A 17,896-nucleotide genomic window follows, 5' to 3' on the forward strand; every position below is an offset into this window, starting at 1 on the left:
AATGGTGCAAGTAAATAATCTTTCTGAATATTGTTGGGGGGGCAAAACAGTAAAAGCATGCAGTTACATGTGACTATGTAAGTAAATAAGTGTATGAACAGTCTAGGAAGTATTCTCACTGTCACACTGAAACATTTTATATAATATGTTGTCATCACCTTGTCAAGATCTGGCAATACCACATTAGTTACATATTACAGATCATATCATTCAGAGGAAACAGAACATTGAGTGTGCCTCAAAAGGACATGGAAAAGCTCAAGGCAGGGTTTTTTGTTTGTTTTGAAGCTCTGGGTACTGCTTATCTGTTCGGGATGCCCCAACTTTTCCACATTTCCTTAAAAATCCTAGTAATTCCAAAATAATATTCTAAAGATAGTGACAGAGCCAGGTCTACTCACTGTTAATCCCACAATAAAACAAGATGAGTGACTTGCCCAGTGTCAACAAGAATTTGTGAAAATGTCAAATAAAAGCACAGGAATCTCCCAAGTGCAAGTCAAGTGCTTTAACCACCACATTATTCTTACTTCTAAAGTGCACTTGTTTGCTCAGAAGATATTCCTAAAGCTGAAGTTCTACACCGAATGCTGATATTCCTTCGTATGAGTATTTTAATAGGATTTGACTAATCCTGTCAGCATAATACGCAATCCAAATCTTCCTAGAATGTGAATTCATGCTTAACATTTAAGATTTACAATTGGTGGGTAACTTAAAAAAAAATAAAAATCCTACTTTTACACACTACTTGGTCTGACATGAAATACCATTAAAATATTTGTTATTTTAACAAGACTTCCAGATGGAGACTCTGAACTACTTTAAAAGAAGCTGTGAACTACATGAACTTCTGAAAGCTTAATCAAACTTAATCCCTTCAAATATTTTAAGTATACGATGCTTCAAACCCCATAGACTTCAGTGTACAGACATCCCCATGAGGTAAAAAACAAAGCAGTACATATATGATGTGCCTCAGCTACCTGCACAGGGCAAGCAGGGATGGAACAGGTAAAGAAAGGTAAGGGGAGTTTGCTGCCCTTAAGAGACACAACTGGAGAGGCTGACACATGCACACTAGGACAACCATAAGAGGAGGATGAATCCCAAATTATATAAACCCCAGGCACAAAACAAGACAGTATGACATCCTTCAAAACACAGCAGTGGACATTGTCTGAAGCACAGAAAAGGTGAAGCTGACCAAGTGACAGCAGACAAGTAAGGACATGCAGAGAAAATAAACTTGTCTTGAATGTTCCCTGTTCAGTGGAAGAATACAAAATGTTTTCTTCTCTGTACAGGCAGCATAGCTTACCTCTTTTTTTTTTGATACCTATGCCAACTTTGAACTGAATTTTCCCCAGAAAAGTATTTCAAAGAGGAACATAAGCAATGACCTGACAGACAATTCTTAGGGCCTACTTATGTACCATTTTTAGGTATGTATTACTCTGAATATTAGCTGATCACTAAGACTGTTCTACATGTAAACATTTTGCAGGACACACATCAATTTACTGGCACCTTCCCTTCAAAAATACACAATGCTTGTAGCAAGCTATTCCTGGTAACTGTTATTACAGTATTTTCTCTTAGTATTGACAATAGGTGTGTAGTTCTCAAAAACCCTTTTTCACTTAAAGAAGCCTCTGTAGTAAGAATTTTCTACCCTCCAGTATAACTGAGCAAACAGTCCTGCTCCATCACTTAAACATCTTGGAAGTATGGAATGAAATAAACTCATATCTTGCGTCCATATTTTGCATTCCTGAAATAGAATAACTTGTTCTAGACACTGATGGGGGGGGGGGGGGGGGGGAAGTTTTTACAACTAACAGTTGTACAGTAAACTTCAAAGCTCTCAGCTGAAACGGTGTCATTGTGACTAGCCATGGAGATGCAACACAGCATGCAGAGCTCTACCTGAAGAGTGCAAACTCTGCAGATAAGACAGAAGCTGTTCAGTAAGGGAATATAACTACCCACACAGAAAACAGAGGTTCATCAAGTCAAAACAACAGCTGAACAGGATACAACCCAGCCTATGCAACTCTAGCTCATAAGAAACCCTGATTATTTTTTATTTCATATGCATGTCTTTCCCAAGGTCAGAAGAGAGTCCAAAATTGAATCCACCTTTCACAAATGCTAGTCTTATTCCTTAACTATTAAACCGCTTTTTGTCTCCTTTCCTATTAGTGGAAGTAAGAGCAAAGCATAGAGTGGGAAACAAGGCTTGCCCTGGACAGACGTGGGTGTAGACCAATGGGTCTCTCTTGTCCCACCTTCAGCAGTTGACAGTGATCGATGCCTCAAAAAGCCATTACACTTACTGAAAATTAAGCAGTGCCTGAATAAGGTTTTTGTATCTTCAGATGAAAATACTTAAACCAATACAAATTATTATAACAATAATAGAAATAATGTGTCTGTGGGATTTCCACCTATGTTTAAATCTGGAAATGTGATGCTTTCCGTAATCAGCGTCCCTCCATTCACACACACACACGATTACCCCATATGCATTACTGAAAGGCTGCTTATGACTATTGGCAGCTACTAATGACTTTGAACCAAAAAAAAAAAAAAAGCAAGGAAGTAGTTGATGAGAGGGAGAAGGGAAGGGTAAATGGACAAGGAATCAAATAAACCTAGATGTGATCCAAAGTACAATAAAGCTAATGGACTGACTTCATACTGACTTCAAAAGTCATGTGAGACAGAGTCTGAAAAGGCAGAGAACAGATTTGAAGCCTAATGGTAGAAGTGTTATTTCTCCAAATGTTCTACAACAGAGGACATGATGTTTACTCTAAAATAATCCTTTGTAAAAAGAGTCATAGCCCATTTTGATTCATTTTAAATGGCTCTGGAAGCTTTTTCTAACATGTAATATGGAAAACAATTTTTTTTCCCTCATCATACCTCCTGTAACAGTTACTACCCACGTAATCATGTCTATCAGACTGTGTTAGTGGCCACACAACTAAAACCTGCAAGGATTATAAAAATAACATGAGTTACAACTTGCAGGCCACTTTGAAAATGCTGAGAGCCCTTTGTCACATTCCAGCTAGAAATGAGAAAAAGGAGCATGGCCAGCAGTCTTTATCCTGATGACCGTTCCAGTAGCAGCTATTATGTAGAAAAAAAATTATACAAGAATAAAGTTCCATTCAAGTCCAGCAACACATTCAAATGCATACTATGGTCTCAGTTGCTCAGCAGGCAAGATGAGATGATGACAGAACCTTTCAGACCTTTACAGAATAGGAAAAAACTTCAAGTCTTAGAATATTTCAAGGCTATGTTCAGACTGGAGCATCAGTGGTCAGCAGCTGAAGGCAAATATATTGTTTTCCATGACAAAATCAAAAGCATGCAAAATCCTGTTATGTCACTGCATAAACTTTTGGTTGCACAAATTATGAATGTTAGTTATAAAAAAATAGCATTTCTCTGTCTGCTCTTCGATTTTGATTTTGTATAAAAGCAGTTGAATACAAACTGTATACTGAACAGCAGATAAAGAAAAAGTTTGCTGCTGTGGCCACCTGAGTTAGACCTATGATCCAAACCAGTGCCATTTAAAGACACTGTAGTATACTAGGGAAATGACAGCAGCAAGAACCCCAAAATTCTATTTTACAAGGAGTAGACCAATAAATAATAAATTTAAGGAGTATTTTAATCAGTATTTTGGTTCAAAAAATTATGTTGTGCTAATAAATATAAGCTGTCAGCACAGATGGCTAAAAGTAATAGGTAATTCAAGTAGAAATATTTCCCACATAGTTTCAGGCTAAAACTATTATTGATGCTTTCCCTTGCCTTTCTGGTAATATGAATACAAGAGCGTTGTCCTGGGGCATAAGACCAAGTAAATGAAGCTGACAAGAAACAAGACAGAAAGATTACAGAAACCACGGACTACGTACACAGCACATAAAACAGGGCCATAATCTCAGGTACTATTAACACAACATGGATACTAAGCAATGCTATTAGATGAATAGCACCAGGGAACACAAAGTACATTTCTCTTGCCATTTAGCTAAGAATTTCAGTAGCAGCTGTTGCCTGAAAAGCTGTTGCCCCAGAAACTTCTCCACTTCCTTCCTACCACTATGCCAGATCCCAACATAACACTTGCACACTAATCAACAGTCACAGTATCTTAAAGCTCTACATCTACAAAAAGCCAAGGGAATCATTTGTAACACAGGTACTCTGATGATAAATGTCCACTGCAGGTATCAAATTCAGTCCTCAGGGACTGGCCCAAGACAAGCTGAGAAAGAGAGAGAGAGAGAGAGAGACTGTTTGCCTTAAGATCAAAGGGCTGGAGCACAGTGTCTCAGTCCCCTAACAGCAAAGAATTTCTTCCTAATGTCTAACTTAAATCTGCCCTCTTCCAGTTTAAGGCCATTACACATTGTCTTATCACTACACACCCTTGTAAGAAGTTTCTCCTCAGCTTTCCTGTAGCCCCTTCAGGTACTGAAAGGCTGCTCTAACGTCTCCTCAGAGCCTTCTCTTCTCCAGGCTGAACAACCCCAACTCTACCAGCCTCTCAAGGAAAACCAAAGGTAGAACTAGTATATTGTCCAGGAGGGCTGATCTTAGTATCTCTTACCTACATGGACCACATTGCTATTGTACAAATAGGTATATGTACACACACCCTCTACCCCAGCAAGTAACATTGACAAAATTATTTCAGCTAAAAGGCAAGATCTACTTCTTTGCAGAGCTAGTTAAGAGCACTGGTTATAGTCCATGCAAGACTGAATAAATCAAACTAAGTGAATCCTTTTTAGGAGAGGGAAGAGAAAGACAAAAAAATGCATCTGGTTGGCCACATTTGCCATTCTCTTCATCTTTTAATAAGGACCTCCAAAATACTTCCTAAATTAGGCGGTAACAACTACAAGTAGTCCACCATTAATAAATACATTTCTATTCTTGCTCCCTTCATTGAATATTGTGCAAGATTTAGCCCTTTGTTGATATGAGTAAAGTAGCTTTAACACTGTCACAGAAAGCATTCCCTAACAGACAGCAGGAAACTGCTCTAGCTTGTGGAACAGGTTTGAAATTGGTCTCACCCTCTTCTGACTACACGTTGAATTATTTCTGCAGGTTCAGCTGAGAGAACTATGGGGGATGGAGATACTCTGCAACCGAGAACACTTTAGGAGATCATCCTCTAAGTGTAAACAGACTTTCACATACAGAAAGGGGCGAATTGAAGGTAGTGTTCAAAACTCCACAGCAACACGAAGCAAATAACTGTTTCTTAGTCCATGACAGCTTAATTACAAGAAAGGGCTCATCAGTTAAGCTTCCTAAATACCCATTGTGAGCACATTCTCTTGTTATTTTACCATACAAACTGTATTTCTAGTTGTCACTGAATTGCTACTGTGATGTGAATGAGAAACAGTTGTAAATAGAAAAGATTCTGCTGCAAAACTGGGGGATAAGCTGGAAACTGTCAGAAATAGGCGTCACTGTAGTAATTTACCACAAATATTTACTCCTCTACATGAGCCAAGAGTGTGACACAATCTAGTAGGCAGTGGTCCCCACAAGGAGTCTGGAACTCCTTTAACTAAAATATTAAGTTAGGCTTAGACTTCTCTTCACACCATGACTCCTCTGCTCTTTCAGGCAATGATGGAGATTTTTAAATAGTACTAATCCTCACTAGCAGATGGTAGTAGCACTTTGTCAAAGCATTATTACATTTAAGTTAACACTTTGGAATTTTAATGCAACAGCTCCAAGACGTACTCCTCAAGCCCCTCCGCAAAACAGTGATTACAAAGCTTACATCTACATCTGCTGCCATCCACTGACTTCTTACCATTATGAGCAGTGGCCTTGGAAACAGCAGTATTGAAAATGATAAACACCTTGTAATCCAAAACAGACAGGCAGATTTTGTAAAATGATACAGAACTGGTAATCTCTGTTGTAGTGCTACAGTAATGCTAACAACAAAATACCTCTCCATGGCACTTACACCTGAACTCACCTCAAAACAAAACACAAACACTAGTTATTCTTAATAGCAGACATTTGATTATTCATTGCAGATGCCTGGAGGTGAGAGGGCAAGAAAACAGCACACACTTGTTCTACAAAGAGGATTAGGCAGAATGAAGAGATAGGCGTTAGAGGGACAACTTTAGCAGCTTCTAAAGCACAGACAATTTCAATATTCTATTTGTTACTCCAAGCTAGGACATAAGGACCTTGTTTATGTAAAGTTAGCTACTCTCTCCCTTTCATGTTCTGGATGGGAGTCTGTAAACCTAGTGTTTTCTGAAAACAGTTGTACTCCTTACTTAATACAACACAAAGAACCAATTAATTCTAGCCTCAGGGACATTTGGCAGTCTTACAAAAATGGGGGGAAAAATACATCCTATTAAAAAAATGCTAAAAAAACCAAACCCACAGTACTATAAATGAACATTTTTCTTTCTTTACTCCTAAATTCTGCAGATAAATTTCAGCAATAGCAGTTTCCAAATGCTACCATTATCTACCTTCCCATACATGATTCAGCCCTGTTACTAGAGGATCACTGATCTCAAAGAGAAAAATATTTTAAAACCTATTATCTTCAACTCTTTTTATGTCTCATTTAAAGGAAATACAAGTCCATGGCTGTGTCTTTGCTGCTTTGAATGGAGGCTGGACAAGGCTGACGTTGATAGAAAACCAGACAGTAGCCTCAACAGCCCAAATGAGGGCCTAAGTGTGAAAGCACTCACCACTCTGCAGCTTCACTGAAGATATAACTCACTTTCAATGCAAGTGATGCAGGTATTCAAGAGAGGAGGAGAAAGCTAGAGCTCTCACCCCACAGAAGACCCCAGAGGCTTTGAATCCAGAAGCATGCTGCATTATTTTCTCTTTCCTTCCTTCCTAAATTAGGTCAAAAGTCAATGGAGCAGAAGCTGTGGTTGTGTGCAGCCCGCCCTTCCTGCTCAGCCACAGAAGCTGATCTTACAAGGAGGTATGGTACAGACCAGCTATAAGCTGCTGCACAGAATAAGCAAAGGAAGATTATTTAATCAAAGCAATAGTGGTCAGGCACAGGAAGGAACTATACACTTGGAGTTATCCTGGGAGCAGAGTGGTGTGAGATGACACTTCAGTACTCTTTGTTTGTATCTGCGTGCAACAGTACTAGGCAATACACAGGTAAAATAGATCTAACTTTTCTGCAAAGTAAGCAGGTACAATTATAAGCTGAAGAAAAAAACCTACCACACAAATCAACTGCTTTAGAGTAAAGCTATAGAGGCTGGACAGAGAGAAAACCATTTTCTAATCTATAATTTAGTTTATTTAAAACTTAATATTTTCTTCTAGGTATATTGTTCTCAAAGTTTAATTTGCATTATATTATTATTCTTTTCAGTAAAATTTGGGACATTCCAGTGCCTCGCTGCTTTGGATTGCCCAACTTTCCTCATATTTATACATATATACTTCCTCTCTATGGCCTGTCCCAAATGATCAAAGCCCAGTCTTCAGCCCACATAAATGTGACATTAACCTGCTATTGTATTAACCTGCTAGATGTATCCCATACTCTTACAAAGCTAGCCTGGCCCATCACTCATGCTAGCTCCCTTCAAATGTTTCCTGCACACCTTCACCACCCATCCAACTCCCATCACTTCCTTCCAAAACTCTCACATAAAAGGCATGATCAGAGCTTTCCCCACAGCACTCCCACTCCCAGAGATTCTCTGCTGCAGAGGAACCCTCAGTAACACTTTGTTTCCTGCCAACTCACCCTGTCCTTTACCTGCAAACTCCTCCTCTTCCTGCAGCTCGACACAGCATCGATAATGTCCTTAAGACACGACCGTCCATGGTGATGTGATCAAGTACTGCTGATCATTCCCTGGCTAGCATGTACATTATATATGGGACATGCTTTTCTCCTGCCTACTCTCCTCAGCCATTTTATTTTACATAGTCCCTATACCCTTTGCAACACTGGCAAAAATGAAAGAACGTTTTAAAGTAGAAGGGCCTTTGTCAAGTATCTTCAAGATGCAATCCAATTCCATAAGAGAAGAGCTACTCAAAGGAGTTGGGAAATAATTTTTCTAGATTGTTTCAATAATATTTCAATAACATTCTAGAAACTGTGAGGCTAGCTAACAAGGCTGCAGATGCTTTCAGAATCACTGATTATATTTAAATATCTCTTTCAAACCAAGGAGGACATTTTGCTAAATCGTTCCACTTCCCCAAAAAAGGTCTTTTCTTTCTACCTGTTAGTCTTCCAAAACTGTATTATGAAATATTTGTCCAAACAAGAGAGACAGAGAGATTGCACATGTGCATAACTAGGCATTAATTCCTGTACTAGGTAAATCAAAGAGTAGTATGTTGGCAGCTGATGAGATAATGACTGTTTTTATTTTGCCAATTTAATCAATATTATTGGCAATAAAGCACTGTAGGTAATGATATACACGCATTGCTGGCCTTCATTTCCCATCAATTCTCTCACTTCACGGCACCACAACTTTTGGTTTTGGGTGCCCCGATCCAGGCAGCACTGACATTAGCTACGCCCATCTGCCCCATCAGTACATCCCTGTAGATATACATCTATGTGCTTTCATTCCTTCATACCAGAGTGATCATTCATGAACAGGAATGAATGAATCTGTCTCTCAAAAGATGCCAAAACATTTGCAGCTTGGTCTCCTGGTGTACAAACTGTCTGACTTGCAGAGAGATCCAAGCCCCCTTTTACTTCCTCTTCAAATCTTCTGACAGCCAACTTTTTGTTTTGTATCTGTACAGCTTCTAGCACAGTGGGGTGCCATTTCACAATTTGTATTCACATTATGACTTCCTGCCTGTAAGGAAAAAGCCTCCCAAATGTCTGTTGTTAAGGTGGAAACAATGCCATCTCAAATTAAAGAAAAGTCCAAATATTTTCAAAAAGAATAATTGCTCCAATTACTGAAAAAGTGAGTGTTTATGCATTGCATGTGCCTACATTAATAAACAGCCCATTACTTGTTATTAAACTGCACCATGGAGCTGGCAATTTAAGTAGCAGCTGAGTAGTACATTTTTAAAGATATTTATAGCAAATATATTAGTGGAGATCCTGCAGTACTCGCTGGGTCTCTATACTCACAAAGGAGAGAGCTGAAGAAAGACCAGCCTTAAGCACTGACAACCAGTTTTTGGAGGTATATTTGTATCAAATAAGTGTAAATCCAGAGAAATAAAAAGCAGCTTTATCTAAATAACAGATATCTGTCTTATGGTACATTTAACTTAATTCTTCCTGGACAGAAAAAAGACAGTATTGAAGAGAATAGAATGTAGCGGCCATCATGACTGCTTGTTATGAACCTGGAATATGAGAGAGAGAAATGAGTGAAAATATTCAAAGAGAGAAGTATGTGTATTTTAATACAACCAAGAATAGCTATTATCACCTTTCAACTGCTATTTAACACACAGTCCATACCGTACACTGGCTGTACACTGCCAGTTACTCTACAGTGGAACTGTCTTTTTCCATTTAACAACTCTCCAGTACATGAAATAGTTTAAAAACATTCTTACATGTTTAGGCTGAAGACTATATAGACTGCATGAAGGCAAAGGGTATTACAACAACAAATACCCTTGTTTAACAGTGCTTGGTCTGTCCCTGTTGTGGGCTTACAGCCCATGGTATACTGTCAGACAACTTTTAGTATTGGTTGAAAACAGTGAGAGTCTGCAATAGTGTCTTGTCACCCGAGAAAGACAGCTGACATCTTTGAGGCATCTCAATGGCTCAGGTGCCTATGCTTGATTGGCAGTCAGTCAGACTTGAGCTCCTGCATACATTAAAAAAAAAACCAAACAGGTTACTGTCTGTCATCAGGTCTGGGTCCCAAACGCAGGTTTTGAGTTGGAGTCCTGCCCTGTGCACATTTTCATTTCTCCATTTAAAACAGATTTGCAAGTGTGCTCATCGTTATATCTGTATACATTAAAATGAGACACAGCAAATCCCAGCCTGACATTCAGGTTTGCTGCTAAGCCACCCGCTGCTCTTCCCTGAGCTCTCATCTGGAGCTACCTTCCACAGAACTGGAGCAGTGCTGTTTGATTTTGATATATCAAAAGTGATTATAGTGAAATCACCATCTCTATCTAAGCCTCTGAGAAAGATATGGTTGGACTAAGGAAAATTGTTCCACAAAACAAGCAATTATTGTTAGGTTCACTAGATATTGGCCTTAACAATCCAACTGATTATAGAAAGTTAATGACTTAAAAAGCAATGAAGAAATGAGAGATTAAATCCTTTAAAATCTGCATAAAAGACTCCAGGAGGAATTTTACAGTGATTTTCACTGCATATTTTATTAGATATGTGATATTTTATTCATGGGTAAAACAAATATAACAATTAGGAATAATTAGCATTTCAGGACACAGCATTATCTAATAGGTTAAAATACACATATAATTCTTCATTTAAATTCTGTATCTTCACATTTTCCCCTTTCTGGTTCAGAACTTTTCCATTTAGCATAGCACTTGTGGGAACACTACATGGCTCCCAAAGAAACAGAGAGCACTACAGGCTCTCGCCTTTGATATCTTATTTTCCTTCTCTCCTTACATCCTTATTCATCTTCCTTTTCAATTTCCTCTTGAGCAAAGCTTGTCAGATAAACCCAGCATAACTTAGAGGAAACTTTTTCCTTTTCATCTTTTTTCCACCCTATTCCCCCATCATTCCAAAACTGTGTGCAATGGAAATCTACTTTAAATCTAACCTCGCCCTTACAAATCCATCAGTCTACAGTTGACTAAAACTACAGTATGTCTCTGTACCACTTCTTCCACTATAGCCTTATCATGCTACATAGAGATGCTGTAGTTACTGTATTATCTTATTGTTTCTTTGTATGGGGTTTGTTTGTTGGTTGGTTGGTTTTTTTTAAAGCAACATTTAGAGCTCAAAAAATACCTTGAGCTGATGCAGTTACCCCAGAGGAAAGAAGGAACAAGACTCTCCAACTGAAGTGCACTCTGTGGTACAATACAGAATACAAAATACCTCCTTCTCTGAATTAACTGTATTATTACTGCAACTAGAATATAAATTTTAAACCTTACGAAATTACAGTACTGCACAATTTCAAGAGCATTCCCTTGCCAAGTTTCATAACTGTCATCCAAAAGCCAGTACATTTCATCTACTAACCTTCAATTTCATTCTGTGTCCTCCCTGCTGTACAAATCAGTTACAACTCTCCAAATCACATAAACCATTATTAATTATAATGGTTGTAGACACAAGAGAATATTCTTATTCCATCATGGGAAGAGAGTATAGAAAGATACGGCAAGACAGACACGTAATTCCTCACTCACTCTTCCTCTAAATGCCTCAGTTTTAGTCTTTATCTTTAAATTACTACACCAAGAATACACAATTAAATTCAACTTTGTAATGAGAGACAACAGCACTTCCCCTTCTCTGCATGCTGCTTCAAACGCAGGAGTTAAGAACTAAGCCTAGAAGGTTTTACCCATGCCTTCTTTATCTGGTGTTGAGGATGATTTAACCAGCACAGCACTACATTTGCTTAACAGGCATTTAGCACATGTTCTGTGCCAAGTATCACATTGTACCAGCTCAGTCTTACTCCTTCTCCAATACAGTCTACTAACTAGCCTAGATGAGCAATGTAGTCATAGTCAACATTACTCTATAAAAGGCCAATTTGGTAACTACTGCAAAGCAACAGGTCAACTCCTACTTGCTAATGGACATAGAGGGTGGTGCAGGAAGATAAAATAACATCACAGAAGGAAAAGAAATGCATCTGTTCCACAGAAGCCTAGTAGTAAAGCCAGTCAATAGCACATCAGTCTAGGATACAAAATGCCCCAGAGACACATGAGCTTTCATGCCCTGTTCCCACCACTGTGACCATTTGCTGGCAAACTGTGCATTATGCTTTCCTGTTGGGCTGTGCTTGTCTTACTTGCCTCCTGGCACTTCTAGATTCACAAATAAATTAATATAGCTGGGGCTGTCAGAGATGGGTGTCAGCCGTGAACTGGACTGTAAGGCCTATAGGATGCACAGGTGCAGAGCCTTCCAGGATTTGACAGACATGCAAAGCCTGCCTCTGAGATAAAAGTCTTCTTCCAAATTCACCAGCTTAGATAACTAACTCCTTCTGGAATTCAAATCTAATTAAAAAAAACAACAAGAAGTGACAACTGAGTTTGCAGATGCAGAAAGGTATCCTAGTTTGCCTTGTTACCAGTGTATGCCCTGAAGTGAACATTCTGCACATACCAAGCTATCATGTATTGTATTATATTTACAAAACATGTTTTCAGAGTTTGATTATTTTCTCATATTTACTTAAAAGACAGAGCATTTTATGAACATTTATGAATGTACCCTTTTGCTATTGGCCACTCAAGTCCAAACAGCAAAAGTAATTGTGAATGTACAAAAACTTTTTTAAACATTGAAGATCGAAAACACAAACTATGTTTGGAGAGTGCATAGATGAAGAGAGTTTTACCACACTGTCGTGTGTAATTCAGGCAAGTAGGAAAATCAGCTAGAAACATATAGCCAAACAGAACTACTCTTCCACATGAACTACTTTTAAAACCATTGTTAGCATGCCAGAAAAAAAATATTAAGCAATAGAGTAGCAGTGACAAAAAGTAAAAATACAAACCTCAAGAGGCAAATGTCTCCAATAAATTTCAGCAAAAAACAGACTGTCATGGCAGATTATATATAGCTATATATCAAATGAAAGGAAATTATGTAAGTTCAAGTCTATAGCTAGGGAGTAACATAATGGCTTACAGAAGCCATCTCCTGCCAATATCACTTGCTTTACAGGGCCAGGGAGTGGAAGAGAACCATACTTAATGCCTTTGTTCATTAAGTTAAATGAACCTTAGTTGGTAGGTTTATGTAGTCACAGTCTTAAAAGATTTTTCTCCAGTGTGTTTTTTCAAAGATGGTATCGTAAGAATAAAGACTCTCTGCATCCACGAGTAGTCATCTGAAAGCACACAGCAGCAGCGATTGCCATGTCAGGACACCACCTGAAAATGGACGGTTATGTTTTTTTCTCTGTCTTTATCAAGGACAAAGAAATTGAAACAACACTGAAAATTATTTAAGAACATGAAAAGCAGCTGCCTTCTGTAGTCAGCAATCCACAGCCTCAGTCTAAAATCTTAAATCAACTAAGTGACTCACCTGGATTATGACAGACCCTGGATCAAGCCCTGGTGATCACTAAGAAACACTCCAGAAAGCAGTGACACCTAATGGCAAACATGCCTTTGGAGGATAGCAAGCCATAGTCCATGACATGGAAAATCATCCCTCTTTAGCTACAGAGTAACAGGCACTAGAACACATTACAGAGACTGAAATACTATCAACAAATCTAAGCACCTGGGAGAGAGCATAAGCTACAAAACACAGAGAAACACAGAGTATGTCACGCATGCTCTGCATTTAAGTAGAAAGCGGTTAGTAATAAAATCTATTGGCCACTAAATCACAGCATTCGTTTTCCAGGACATTTGTGTGCATGTTTAAAATAAGCATGTAACCTTGGCACATTTTACAGCAGGAAAAACAGAGACCTTAATGCTCATCTGTAGACACTATAGGCACATAGATACTAATTTGGTTTTTAGAAATCTGTTTTGTTTGCTTGTCTTGCACTTTACAAAATGTGACAATACTATAACAAACAGTTAATGACATACACTACATACCCTCTAATGAGGCTTTACTAATAGCACAGCAAGTTAAATTCCTGTCAGCAATGCTCAACACAAGCCAAGCTGTATTGTAGTATACCAGCTTACCAGAAACGATGTGGACATACACACACCAGCAAGCTCGAAGACTCCCTTTGCATCACAAAAAAAATTTACATTCTAAGGGCGCTGCCCTAATGTTACAATCAACATTACAGAAAAGCTTAAAACTATGAACCAAAACTCAGGACCCAGCAATGCTGAGAACTTGTCTAACACAAGGAATGCAGCACCCCAGCCTGCAAAATTGAAAAGCTGAGATAAGTAAGGGAAGAGTAGATCGAATTTTGTCTCTCAGAAAAAAACACAGTGTGTGTGTGTTTATATATACATATAAAGCATATGTGTAAATATATGCAAAAGCACATTGTAATATATAACCTGTATGTTATATTTCTGAACACGAAACTGAAAATAAAACAAGGGCAGGATGCAATTGACTGAGTTTGACTGAAGCCACTGATGAACATGAAAAAAAGCCCTTGAAGTAATGAGGGTGCCTGAACTATTGCTGCACACTCCTATGATGACTTAGCCTTTAAAAATACTCCTTTTTTTTTAGCAAAAACTCTTGTACCATACTATGTGACCACTACTCTAGGTGATTTTGCTGCACCTAATACACATTTGCATACATGTTTCTTCAGGCACAATAGGAAATCCATACAGATATATTACTGTGTAAGTGTCAAGGGAAAAAAAATGAGCACAGAACACAAAATATAAAAGCATGAGACCATCAGCTGTAGAAGATACAAAGCATACACAAATTGTACAGTTGACAAGGAATGCCACCTAATCCCTTCTTAATTAAAGCACTGTTCTAAACTCCTGTTCAGGGAGTGAGGAGTGTGGGACGACTGATGTATGAAGAAAATATCAGGAAGCATGGCTAATCTCAAAGACTTGGGAGCTTTCAAGCTACATAAATCAGAGCGACTTTTTGAATAGCCTCATAAAACACAAAATCATTGCCATTCCGCTCACGACTTTCGGATTCTTCCTACAGCATACAGATCATTAGGAAACTTCTAAGCAATCAAGTAATGTGGGGCTGATGAAATTACTCAATCAATGCATGAGCTGAAAGAAGCAGCATAATACAGAATTGCACAATTTTGAAATGATAACCCTGCCCCTTTCTTTTTCATATAGGGGTAAGGAAAATTACAGTGGAGTCAATTCATTTCAACGTTTTCACGAGAGTGCTTAATGTAGCCTTTCTGAACTGCCAGTTCCTATTTATAATAGCAGGGCAGCAGAAACAAAATGTAAGCAGTCCTACCAATATATAAAATATTATATAGGAAAATGTTTATTTTTAAATATATGAATTTATATACACAACAACCTACTCTATGATCAAAAGTAGCAGCTATAATAATTCATAAGATAAAAATATGAAAAAGCATATCACAAGTACCAGTCAGCATACACCTCCCACTGCCATCACCAAGTCATTCCTCTCTACTCACTAAATTGCAACATTTTCTGTCATTGTCCGAGAGATGGCTGATAATAGAATTCAATACAGAAAACATCCCTTTACAAGGAAACACATCAAATATGTAGGCAAGCAAGACAGCTAGTACATTATACTGAAAACTGTTATTAGAAAAAGGGTATGCAAAGGTAAAGTGTTATTTCTTATGACTATCTGCTCCTCTTATACATGGGAAAATATTTTCCACTTGAATATCTTAACACCATAAAATTAGAAAAAGATAATGCATTTATCCTGTTTGCTGCCTAAGGCAGTGGGTATTACCCCCAGTAGTATTTCTTTACCTCTGAACCAAGTATTCTTTTCTTCTTTGCCTTTATGAACAAATTAACCCTAGAAGAATTCATAGAATACCCTGCTTATGCTCTTCATAACTCATAAATAAAAACATGTATTCTTTATACATAAGTTTACTCAATACAAGTAGAAGCAAAAAGGGGGTCATCAGAAGACCCAGGTCACAAAATACAGTGATGTTACTAGGGGCCAAATTTTAATCTGTGAGCTGTAGTCTTAAAATCGTTCTAATTTCAGGTCATTTATTTTCAGCTTATTCATTCTAATGGGTTTGAAGCTCTGTGTCACAATTATCAGTTTGCCATTTTATGGCAATATATACCAGTCTACAAAAAGAGAGAACCTCTTGTCAACTGTACTAGTAGTCTCTCAAGATGGAATTAATTGGGTGAGAAGCAACTACTTCAGTCGTTGAGGTTTTTTTGCTTTCAGCAAGGACTTACTGTATTGATACAGCTAATCACTAACCACATGATAAGAAACATCAGTGATAAAACGTGATATGAGTGAAACAAACAAAATTGTCATTAACATGAAGGGAGAAAAAGCTATCGTCTCACTTGATGCTAGTGCAAAGGCACACGGCTTGCCCAAGCAATGCTCTGGTAGCCAGGAGCACAGGAAACGGGGGACTGCGAAGCAACTCCTCTTCTCCTACAAAACCCAAATTTTCCCCAAAATCCTCAGATTTGACCGGCTTGTTACAAGGTCCTCAGAAAGAAACTGCAAGACCTAACTGTTTCCTAGTGTCACTTTTAACAGTCTACAACTGGGAAGAATTTTTTTTTTTTAAAGTCATTCTCCCTTTAAAAGGTGAGCATAAAGCGCTGCCTCCCCAGTGCAATATTCGATGCTCCAGTCGCATACAGCTGTAAAGGCTGACCCCTACCTAGCTGCTGTACCTAAGGGAAGCAGTAGCCCGGGGGATCCAAGGGGTGGGGGCTACACGAAGGGCTGGCGCATCGGCGTCCTACAGGAAAACTCGTGACGGCTGGGCTTTCCAAACACTCTTCCCGTTCCACAGAAACCCTCTACGGCTCTCCACAACGGGCACCGGCAGACATGTTTATAAAAGCCAACCTTCCGGAAGAACTGCGGCTGCCCCATCGCCCCGCGGACCTCTCAAAAACCCCGGCGGGACCCTGCCCCCAAATGCACCTTTCCCCAGGGCAGCACAGCGCCCGCCGCCCGCCCCCGCGTTTCCAGGCTTCCGCTCCGCCTGCGTGCGGTGCCTGCAGATGGGAGAGCGGCCGCGGGGGAAGCGCCCTTCTGTCCCTTCCCCTCCCTGCAGCTCCGGCCGGCCCAGGGGGACGACTCGCTCTCGCCAGGCGCGGGAACAAAGCGCGGCTCAGCAGCAGGGCTCGGCGCTTCCCAGGGGATGCGCCCTCCGGGAGAGCGAGGGGTCGGGCCGGGGAGGGCTCTGGATAACAGCGATAGAGCGAGCAGGGAGGGGGACGGGCTGCAGGGGGGAAACCCAGCGCCCTCTCCTCGGCTGGGAGTGCGGACAGCGCCGTGCGTGGGCATCACCCGAGCCGCCCCGCCGCGGCCGGGAGGGGGGGCCCGCCGCCGCTGCCAGCTGCCCCCCTGCACCCGACGCCGGCGGGAGAGGCCGCTACCCTTCCCGAGCGCCGCGGCCCCGGGAGGCGCCCACCTGGCCAGCGGGGGGCGGCCCGGGAAGAGGGGCGCAGGGCAGCCGGAGCACCCCCAGCCCCCGCGTGAAGGGAAAGCGCTCACGTTGCCAAACCACCTGTTCCGCCGCGGGAGCAGAAGGCGGGATGGGGCGGGGGGGAAGGCTTGAAGGAAGGAAAACGGAGGTTTTGCGTGGCTGTCACGATGGTGTGGGAAATACAGGGAGGCTTGGGGTCCCCCCCACCCGAGTGCGAGCCGGAGCAGAAGGAAGGCGAGCTAGAGCTGAGGGGCTGCAGGGAGGGACCGGGCAAGTACCTGAGCCCTGCCCCCCTCACCCCTTCTTCCTCAGATCAGTCGCGCAAAACCTCAAGGTCTAAAAGCACGCACATACCCCGCCGACAAGAGACCTTTCCACAGAGCTGTTGGGGGGAAAGAGAACGCCTAACGTCCTGGTGGAATGCAACTGTAAGAGGGGAACAAACAAAATACAGCAAGCGAGCAAGGGCTAAAAGAGAGCGGGGGCTGCGCGGGGACGGAAGGCTGCCAAGAGAGGGAAGGTTGCAAAGGAGAGCTGGA

At 40.4% G+C, this 17,896-nt stretch overlaps 1 protein-coding gene across 3 annotated transcripts in view; it reads right to left on the bottom strand.

Annotated features, from left to right (window-relative positions):
- Window positions 1–17,896, bottom strand: part of GRID2 (glutamate ionotropic receptor delta type subunit 2) — a 736,483-nt gene that overhangs the window by 718,283 nt on the left and 304 nt on the right. The window lies entirely within an intron of this gene.

The sequence above is a fragment of the Apus apus genome, chromosome 4, assembly GCF_020740795.1.
Source record: "Apus apus isolate bApuApu2 chromosome 4, bApuApu2.pri.cur, whole genome shotgun sequence".
Lineage (NCBI taxonomy): Eukaryota > Metazoa > Chordata > Aves > Apodiformes > Apodidae > Apus > Apus apus.